Source organism: Populus euphratica, unplaced genomic scaffold, assembly GCF_000495115.2.
Source record: "Populus euphratica unplaced genomic scaffold, PopEup_1.0 scaffold552.1, whole genome shotgun sequence".
Classification (NCBI taxonomy): Eukaryota; Viridiplantae; Streptophyta; class Magnoliopsida; order Malpighiales; family Salicaceae; genus Populus; species Populus euphratica.
In genome coordinates, this window is record NW_011500235.1 from 233,498 (window position 1) to 244,717 (window position 11,220).

An 11,220-nucleotide genomic window follows, 5' to 3' on the forward strand; every position below is an offset into this window, starting at 1 on the left:
ATTATTCAACTGGAAACCACACACAAAGAAGGTTCCAATCAGATTATAAATAATTAACATGATTACTTTATAAAACAAATCCAGCAAACAATGTTAAAGCTTCAAAAGTACCTTAAAGGAATCACCTTGAGAAATGACTTGATCCCAAAACCAAGCACAAATGGATCTATCTACTTTATGCCCAATTAGCTGTTTCTCTAGCATTACCTCCCTGTCACAAAATATCACACAAAACACACAAAATTCAGTTGGTGATATTAATCAGATCAAATAAAGATGAAGGATTTATTGTTTATGGATTTAAAAGATTTGTTTTTGATGGATTTTGAGACTTGCCCGGAATCTGAAAGAATAAATATACACTGCAACATTTCTCTCTGTGCTGCTGCTTATTTTCTTGATCTTTGGAGGATGGAGGGAAAGGAAATGAAAAGCATAAACAAGAGTTTATGAAAGCAAAACTTAAATATTATAAAAATATAAAGAAAGAGAGCAAGAACATGATCTTGATCTAAAAAACAAGATGCCTAAATGCACGGTAAATACCTCTTTTTGTAGGCTAAAATTTGAAACTATTGATTTGATGACTAAATGTTGAGTGGGTGACCAACTCTTGACAATCCATTTTTAAGTACCAATCAGTAAACACATCAGTTATTTGAAGGTCGATAGAGATATATGGAAAAGAAATAGCATTAGTATCCACAACTTCTCAAATGAAATGACAATCCACTTTGATATGTTTGGTACGCTTATAGAAAATAGGATTGGTAGCAATCTAAATAGCACTTGTATTGTTAGTATAAAGAAAAATAGGAGTAGTCTGGAAAAATCATATTTCTACATGTAGTCCACGAAACCAAACAACCTCAATACAAGCAGCTAACATGGCTCTATACTTAGACTCAGTTGAAGATTTGGAAACACAATCTTGTTTCTTACTCTTTCAATATATCAAGGAATCACTAAGAAACATACAACAACTTGTGACATAGTAACGTGTATTAGGATAACCTACTTAATCAGCATCACTAAAAGCAATAAGGCGGATAATGAACTTCCAATCCTAAGAAGGAAATAACGGGGAGATTGTATAAATTGACTAACTTGCTGAACTACAAAAGAGATATTAGGTCAAGTAATAGTAAGATAATTCAAGTTGTCAACTAATTGCCGATAAAGAGTTGGATCAAGCAAAAGATCCATGTCATCATGTCAAAACTTAACATTCACCTCCAAAAAGGTATCCACTGGAGAAGAATCTTAAAGACTAGCCAAAGTAATCAAGTCCTGAGCATATTTATATGGATGCAAAAAAACACCAGAAGAAGAATAATGAACTTCCAATCTCAAGAAGTAAGTAAGAGAACCGAGGTCCTTCATGTGAAAACAATCATGAATATGGGGCTGAAAGTCGCTAATCAATAAAGAATTAGTGTTTGTAATGAAAATGTCATCAATATAAATAAGGAGGAGAATAAAACTAGTAGATGTCATGCAAAGGAATAAAGAGGAATCATATTTGCTTTGCATAAAATAAAAGTAAAGCAAAGCAAGGTAGAGCGAAACTTATCAAACCATACTCGGGAGCTTGTTTCAAACCTTACAAAGACCACTTTAACTTGCACATAACTAATACAGATGAGGAGAACAAACCAGGTGGAGGTGGCATATAAATATCCTCTTTAAGATTACAATGGAGAAAAGTATTTTTGACATCCATTTGATGAAGTGGCCAACCCTAAGAAGCAGTAATGGCAATAATAGTGTGCTGCATTGTAGTCATTTTGGCTATAGGAGAAAAAGTCTCTGAATAGTCCACATCATACTCTTGTCTATCGCTAAGAGCAACCAACCATGCTTTATATCAATCTAGAGTTCCATCAAAGCAAAGCTTAATCGAGTACACCCATTTACACATAATGGGCTTAACAGCTGGAAGACAAGAAATAAGATCCCAAGTATAATTATACTGAAGAGATTAAAGTTCCTCGTGCATGGCTTTTGCCAACACTTATGTTGGATAGCTTGTAAGTAACATGATGGAACAATAATAATGGATAGAGTAGTAGAAAAACCATACTAATAAATAAGGATGAGATACTCTCGTAGAGCGACGAAGAGTAGGCTGATGAGTAGAAGGCTTAGAAGCAATCTCAAGAGGAGTATCTGATGGTGGGTCAGCCTCAAGAAGTGGCAAAGTTGGTCGACATCCTTCATACATAATTTCAGGCTTAAACTGCTCAAAAGATGACACAACCTAAAAATGAGGAAGAATAAGAGCAACAGAAGACGATGCAAAATGAGTAGAGAAAAAAATATTGATTTTCAAAAAAGACAACATTTCTAGAAATATGAAATTTGCTACAACTTAGATCATAACAAACAAAATCTTTATGAGAAATACTATGACCTAAAAAGACATAATTAGCAGACTGGGCAAAAATTTTATGTTGTTCATGAGGAGGCAAATGAATAAAGCAAACACAACAAAAAAATATGCAAGTCATGATAGTTGGGAGACTTATTATGTAGACGATAGTATGGGGAATCAAAATTTAACACCTGTGATGGCAATCAATTAATTAAATAAATTGCAGTAGACAAGGCTTCAATCCAGAATTTGGATGGTATTGAAGATCAATCTTTTAGTCGTGTCATCAATCAATAAGGTTCCAGTGATATTCAAAGATGACAATTCTTATACTCACTAACCTCATTTTGTTGTGGTGTATATGGACACGAACGATGCGAGACAATATCTTTCTGCTATAAAAAATCATGAAATTCATATGACATATATTCCTCATCCGAATTAGATCTTGCTACCTTAATATCAATAGAAAATTGAGTCTCAATATAGATTAAAAATGACTTGAAATAGAAAAGACCTTAGATTTGGAATGAAGAAAATACACCCAAGTAAACCAACAATAATCATCAATAAATGTCATAAAGTACTTGAAATGAGTATGAAAAATAATTGTGTAGGATCCTAAACATCACTATGAATAATATCAAAGCATTTTGTAGCACGATTGCTATGGAAAGAAAAAGAAAGAGTTTTACTTTTACCTAATTTACATGTAGAACAATAAAAAAAATACATCATGAGAAGAAAATTGAGTTTTATTTCCCAACAAAACAGAATTCAACAATCAAGATAAAATAATAGAATTTAGATGGCCTAAACGTTTATGTCATACTTCAAGCTTATTTTGAACAATTGTACATGCAAAAGATGGACAATGAGGAATGGAAAAATGTAGCAAAAATAATCTTCCAACTTTAGGCCCCTTCACGATTACCTTCCCCGACACTTGATCCTATCAAAGACAGTCATTACAAGAAAAATGCACATCACAGTTATCATCCACCAATTGGCTGACTGAAATAAGACTAGTAGACAACTTTGGTGATTCAAAAACATTCTTGAAAGTTGGAGTGATATCTCTAACGTTAATAATAGGTATATGACCATCATTAGCAACCTGAATTTTTAATGAACCATGATAGATGAGGTAGTCATATAATTTGAGGTGGTCATATGATTTGAGGCATCAAAATCAGCAAGCCAAAATTAACAATTAGAATTATTACCTTTGTAGCCTCAATGCTGAAAAGGCTGTAAGAATCATCTATTGTACAATTTCAATAGTAAAAGTACTGGATGCAACTATTGTGGATGAGTTGTCGGACACCACAGTTTGAAATACATTTATTCTACTGTTTTAAGAACGAGTGGGGCACTCTTTGATAATATGGCCTTGCTATTTGCAATAATTGCAGAACTTCTTTCTACAATTATTAGCAATATATCCATATTCTTCACAGCTATAGCATTGTATATTGCTCATATTCCGACCCTTTCATTTTTCCTAAGCTGCAAAAACAACTATAGCTGAATAGCCCTACTTGAAAGTGCCTTATGTAAGAAGATGCTGCTTTTCGGATCACTTCCATCCACATGACCTTCCATTAAAGCAACTTTGTAAAATTGATAGGGGTTGGATCACTGTTATCCACATACAATTCTTTCCCCGTGACAAATACTTCTTTCCAGTGAATCAAACACTAAACAAATTAGAATTGTTTGATGTCATTGTCTTGACAAACCAAAACAAGAGAAATCAAAGAAAATCCAAAACCCAAAAGACAACCAAGAATTAAAGAAATTGGAATTGTTTTGATTTCCTATTTTTTATATCAAAAAATCATTCTTTATTAAACTAGTTTTTGATTCGGATCAATTTCTCTAAAATTAGCATATTCTATCTTGGTTGATTTTATAAGCTCTATTCAAACCGATGAACAAGCTTATTTATGACATGGTAAAAATTTAATTAATCTTAAAAATAAATTTTATTTAACTGATATACAAGAGTTTTTTTTAACTTTTTACTTTTTTAAAGGACACTAGAATGATTAAATTACACTTAAAACAAAGTTTTTTAAATTGTCATTATGATCCAAAAACACTAAAATATAATTTAAAAGAAAAAAATTAAATTATAATGAAAAATAGGTTGAAACTCAATATCAAACATCTTCTTATGAGTTCAAACATCCATTCTTAATTTGGTTAGCTTTTAATAAATAAAAGGAAATATTTCATCTTACTTTTTTTAACATTAAATTATATTTTATTGTGTTGTTGTATTTTTTTTCTCTTTTTTTTTCATGTGGCTTCTTCACAACAAAACAATGCAATGCCTTTATAGAAGACATTAAAAATCATCTAAACAAAAGACTTTCATAAAGAGAAAAGTAATAAAGAAAGCAACATAGACAGAATCTATAGCATAATATTTTCTAAATCACAAATGATTCTAATGAAAAAGACTATACTAGCATCCCTCTTAAATTGATACTAGGTGATCAAGAAGCATCAATTTGCCAATTAGAAATTGATAGTGTTGACGAGTCATGAATTTGGTAAATGACACGACTAAAAAATTAATGTTTTCTCTTAAGTATAGGAATGTCGAAGTAATAAATAAGCCGGTAAGACCGGGATCGAACAACAGAGAGGTTAACCATATAAATTATAAACAACAACAACAACAACAACAACAATAATAATAAATTAAATAGGACTTTGAGATGTAAGATTAATGTGAAGATTAAACAATAAAAACAAATATCAAGGTTAGAGGATCCACTAATGGTATTTCAAACAAATATAGTATAAACTCTTTTTATTATTCAACTAGAAACCACACACAAAGAAGGTTCCAATCAGATTATAAATAATTAACATGATTACTTTATTTATCTTATTTTAATAATGTTAATACTTGTAAATGTTGTCAGGTATTCATGATTATAACTTATGTTAACAACAAATCAAGTTCCTTTCATACCATATGTGTAGTTTATACCATACGGTTAGACTATGAAAATGCTAAGTATTTGTTGTAACAAGTGTTATACAACATAAATCTAAATTAACCATTTAACAAGCAAAGTATTAAGAGTGAATAAGATAACAAATACAAAACATGTTAGTATCAAACATTAAAGTCCATGTTGAATTTACACTATACTTATTTTTACACCATTAGCGTAACCTTTTCACCTTGATATAATAAACTTAACTAAACATAATAAAAAAAGAGAAACATAAATAAACAAAATAAGAACATAAATAAAATATAAGTTAACTAAGTAAATGAAAGGAAATGAAAAGCATAAACAAGAGTTTATGAAAGCAAAACTTAAATATTATAAAAATATAAAGAAAGAGAGCAAGAATATGATCTTGATCTAAAAACCAAGATGCCTAAATGCACGGCAAATACCTCTTTTTGTAGGCCAAAATTTGGAACTATTGATTTGATGACTAAATGTTGAGTGGGTGGCTAACTCTTGACTTGGTGACAATTCTTATCTTCTTATCTAAACAAAACATTGATAAAAATGCATTTTTAAGTACCAATCAGTAAACACATCAGTTATTTGAAGGTCGGTAGAGATATATGGAAAAGAAATAACATTAGTATCCACAACTTCTCAAATGAAATGACAATCCACTTTGATATGTTTGGTACGCTTATAGAAAATAGGATTGGTAGCAATCTAAATAGCACTTGTATTGTTAGTATAAAGAAAAATAGGAGTAGTCTGGGAAAATCATATTTCTACATGTAGTCCACGAAACCAAACAACCTCAATACAAGTAGCTGACATGGCTCTATACTCAGACTCAGTTGAAGATTTGGAAACACAATCTTGTTTCTTACTCTTTCAATATATCAAGGAATCACTAAGAAACATACAACAACTTGTGACATAGTAACGTGTATCAGGATAACCTACTTAATCAGCATCACTAAAAGCAATAAGACAGATAATGAACTTCCAATCCTAAGAAGCAAATAATGGGGAGATTGCATAAATTGACTAACTTGGTGAACTACAAAAGAGATATTAGGTCAAGTAATAGTAAGATAATTCAAGTTGTCAACTAATTGCCGATAAAGAGTTGGATCAAGCAAAAGATCCATGTCATCATGTCAAAACTTAACATTCACCTCCAAAAAGGTATCCACTGGAGAAGAATCTTAAAGACTAGCCAAAGTAATCAAGTCCTGAGCATATTTATATGGATGCAAAAAAACACCAGAAGAAGAATAATGAACTTCCAATCTCAAGAAGTAAGTAAGAGAACCGAGGTCCTTCATGTGAAAACAATCATGAATATGGGGCTGAAAGTCGCTAATCAATAAAGAATTAGTGTTTGTAATGAAAATGTCATCAATATAAATAAGGAGGAGAACAAAACTAGTAGATGTCATGCAAAGGAATAAAGAGGAATCATATTTGCTTTGCATAAAATAAAAGTAAAGCAAAGCAAGGTAGAGCGAAACTTATCAAACCATACTCGGGAGCTTGTTTCAAACCTTACAAAGACCACTTTAACTTACACACAACTGATACAGATGAGGAGAACAAACCAGGTGGAGGTGGCATATAAATATCCTCTTTAAGATTACAATGGAGAAAAGTATTTTTGATGTCCATTTGATGAAGTGGCCAACCCTAAGAAGCAGTAATGGCAATAATAGTGTGCTACATTGTAGTCATTTTGGCTATAGGAGCAAAAGTCTCTGAATAGTCCACATCATACTCTTGTCTATCGCTAAGAGCAACCAACCATGCTTTATATCAATCTAGAGTTCCATCAAAGCAAAGCTTAATCGAGTACACCCATTTACACATAATGGGCTTAACAGCTGGAAGACAAGAAATAAGATCCCAAGTATAATTATACTGAAGAGATTAAAGTTCCTCGTGCATGGCTTTTGCCAACACTTATGTTGGATAGCTTGTAAGTAACATGATGGAACAATAATAATGGATAGAGTAGTAGAAAAACCATACTAATAAATAAGGATGAGATACTCTCGTAGAGCGACGAAGAGTAGGCTGATGAGTAGAAGGCTTAGAAGCAATCTCAAGAGTAGTATCTGATGGTGGGTTAGTCTCAAGAAGTGGCAAAGTTGGTCGACATCCTTCATACATAATTTCAGGCTTAAACTGCTCAAAAGATGACACAACCTAAAAATGAGGAAGAATAAGAGCAACAGAAGAGGATGTAAAATGAGTAGAGAAAAAAATATTGATTTTCAAAAAAGACAACATTTCTAGAAATATGAAATTTGCTACAACTTAGATCATAACAAACAAAATCTTTATGAGAAATACTATGACCTAAAAAGACACAATTAACAGACTAAGCAAAAATTTTATGTTGTTCATGATGAGGCAAATGAATAAAGCAAACACAACAAAAAAATATGCAAGTCATGATAGCTGGGAGACTTATTATGTAGACGATAGTATGGGGAATCAAAATTTAACACTTGTGATGGCAATTAATTAATTAAATAAATTGCAGTAGACAAGGCTTCAATCTAGAATTTGGATGGCATTGAAGACTCAATCAATAAGGTTCTAGTGATATTCAAAGATGACAATTCTTAAACTCACTAACCTCATTTTGTTGTGGTGTATATGGACACGAACGATGCGAGACAATATCTTTCTGCTATAAAAAATCATGAAATTCATATGACATATATTCCTCATCCGAATCAGATCTTACTACCTTAATATCAATAGAAAATTGAGTCTCAATATAGATTAAAAATGACTTGAAACAGAAAAGACCTTAGATTTGGAATGAAGAAAATACACCCAAGTAAACCAACAATAATCATCAATAAATGTCATAAAGTACTTGAAATAAGTATGAAAAATAATTGTGTAGGATTCTAAACAGCACTATGAATAATATCAAAGCATTTTGTAGCACGATTGTCATGTAAAGAAAAAGAAAGAGTTTTACTTTTACCTAATTTACATGTAGAACAATAAAAAAAATACATCATGAGAAGAAAATTGAGTTTTATTTGCCAACAAAATAGAATTCAACAATCAAGACAAAACAATAGAATTTAGATGGCCTAAACGTTTATGTCATACTTCAAGCTTAATTTGAACAATTGTACATGCAAAAGATAGACAATGAGGAATGGAAAAATGTAGCAAAAATAATCTTCCAACTTTAGGCCCCTTCACGATTACCTTCCCCGACACTTGATCCTATCAAAGACAGTCATTACAAGAAAAATGCACATCACAGTTATCATCCACCAATTGGCTAACCGAAATAAGACTAGTAGACAACTTTGGTGATTCAAAAACATTCTTGAAAGTTGGAGTGATATCTCTAACGTTAATAATAGGTATATGACCATCATTAGCAACCTGAATTTTTAATGAACCATGATAGATGAGGTAGTCATATAATTTGAGGTGGTCATATGATTTGAGGCAGCAAAATCAGCAAGCCAAAATTAACAATTAGAATTATTACCTTTGTAGCCTCAATGCTGAAAAGGCTATAAGAATCATTTATTGTACAATTTCAATAGTAAAAGTACTGGATGCAACTATTGTGGATGAGTTGTCGGACACCACAGTTTGAAATACATTTATTCTACGATTTTAAGAACGAGTGGGGCACTATTTGATAATATGGCCTTGCTATTTGCAATAATTACAGAACTTCTTTCTACAATTATTAACAATATATCCATATTCTTCACAACTATAGCATTGTATATTGCTCATATTCTGACCCTTTCATTTTTCCTAAGCTGCAAAAGCAACTACAACTGAATAGCCTTGCTTGAAAATACCTTATGTAAGAAGCTGCTTTTCGAGCAGTAATTCTCGAAAATAAACATCTAAGAAGGGAAAAGGATCTTAATTAATTAAATTTGAGCGAGTATCTCAAATTCATATCGCAATTCATTAAAAATTGATCATGTTTGCTTTGAATAATAGAGAGAGATTCGACTGGTATTTTAGCATAGATAATATTAGTATATTCTGCCCATAAATTCTAAAAACTAGAATAATAATCCTGAATGGAAAGATTGCATTAAGAATAATTAGAGATATCATTTTCTAATTGAAAATGTCTAGCATTGTTGTCTTGATAGTAAACCTTTTTCAGGTACTCCCATATGATTTTTTTTGTTTTGTTTTATATGGCCTTAGATTAAGAACAATAAGAAGATTAATAGACCTTAAAATCTAAGACATTACCCAAGCATCCTTGACCTTTCATTGAAGCAACTTTGTAAAATTAGTAGGGACTAGATCACTTCCATCCACATGACCTTCCATTGAAGCAACTTTGTAAAATTGGTAGGGGTTGGATCACTGCTAACCACATAACTCCACAATTCTTTCCCCGTGACAAATACTTCTTTCTAGTGAATCGAACACTAAACAAATTAGAATTGTTTGATGTCATTGTCTTGACAAACCAAAACAAGAGAAATCAAAGAAAATCCAAAACCCAAAAGACAACTCAGAATTAAAGAAATTGGAATTGTTTTGATTTCCTATTTTTTATATCATAAAATCATTCTTTATTCAACTAGTTTTTGATTCGGATCAATTTCTCTAAAATTAGCATATTCTATCTTGGTTGATTTTATAAGCTCTATTCAAACCGATGAACAAGCTTATTTATGACATGGTAAAAATTTAATTAATCTTAAAAATAAATTTTATTTAACTAATATACAAGAGTTTTTTTTAACTTTTTACTTTTTTAAAGGACACTAGAATGATTAAATTACACTTAAAACAAAGTTTTTTAAATTGTCATTATGATCCAAAAACACTAAAATATAATTTAAAAGAAAAAAATTAAATTATAATGAAAAATAGGTTGAAACTCAATATCAAACATCTTCTGATGAGTTCAAACATCCATTCTTAATCTGGTTAGCTTTTAATAAATAAAAGGAAACATTTGGTCTTACTTTTTTTAATATTAAATTATATTTTAATATGTTGTTGTATTTTTTTCTCTTTTTTTTTTCATGTGGCTTCTTCACAACAAAACAATGCAATACCTTTATGGAAGACATTAAAAATCATCTAAACAAAAGACTTTCATAAAGAGAAAAGCAATAAAGAAAGCAACACAGACAGAATCTATAGCATAATATTTTCTGAATCACATATATCATGTTATTGCTCCTGTTAAACAAAATAGAACAAGTCATAATCATGCATCGTGTAAGAGAAATAAGGTAATCACCTAAGTAAAAAAGCATTTTGAATTTTTTTTTCTTCAACTTCTTTTTATGTTTTTAGATTTTTTTGATATATTAATGAAAAAAATATTCTTTTAGATCTATTAATGTTTTTCCAAGTAAAAATCACTTTAAAAAACAATTGTTATAACAATCTCAAACAATGCCTTAGCACTTTAAAAAATTATTAATTTGATATTTTTTTAAAGCAAAAAATCACTTTAAAATCAGTCGCTATAACAATTTCAAACAATATCTTAGCACTTTCTACACATAGCCAAAACATAATCTTCATACATCGAAGATTGTGTTTGTTTTTGTGATAGAAAGTGTGGTGTGGTTTGACCATAATGAATGAATTTTTGGCTTTTGTTAAAATGCAAGTTTTAAAAAATAGGACCCATGTCAAAACTATGGTATAACTAAAGTTTATCAAACGCATGCTTTATTTGCTTTTAACATTCATATGCACAAAAATAAAGAAGACCTTTCAATTGTTTGTTTACCAAAATACTCAATCTTATATTCTCTTCCCTGTTATCCTAATAACCAGTGAAATAATTATTCTCAGCATCCACATCTTTCAATCTTTTCATTG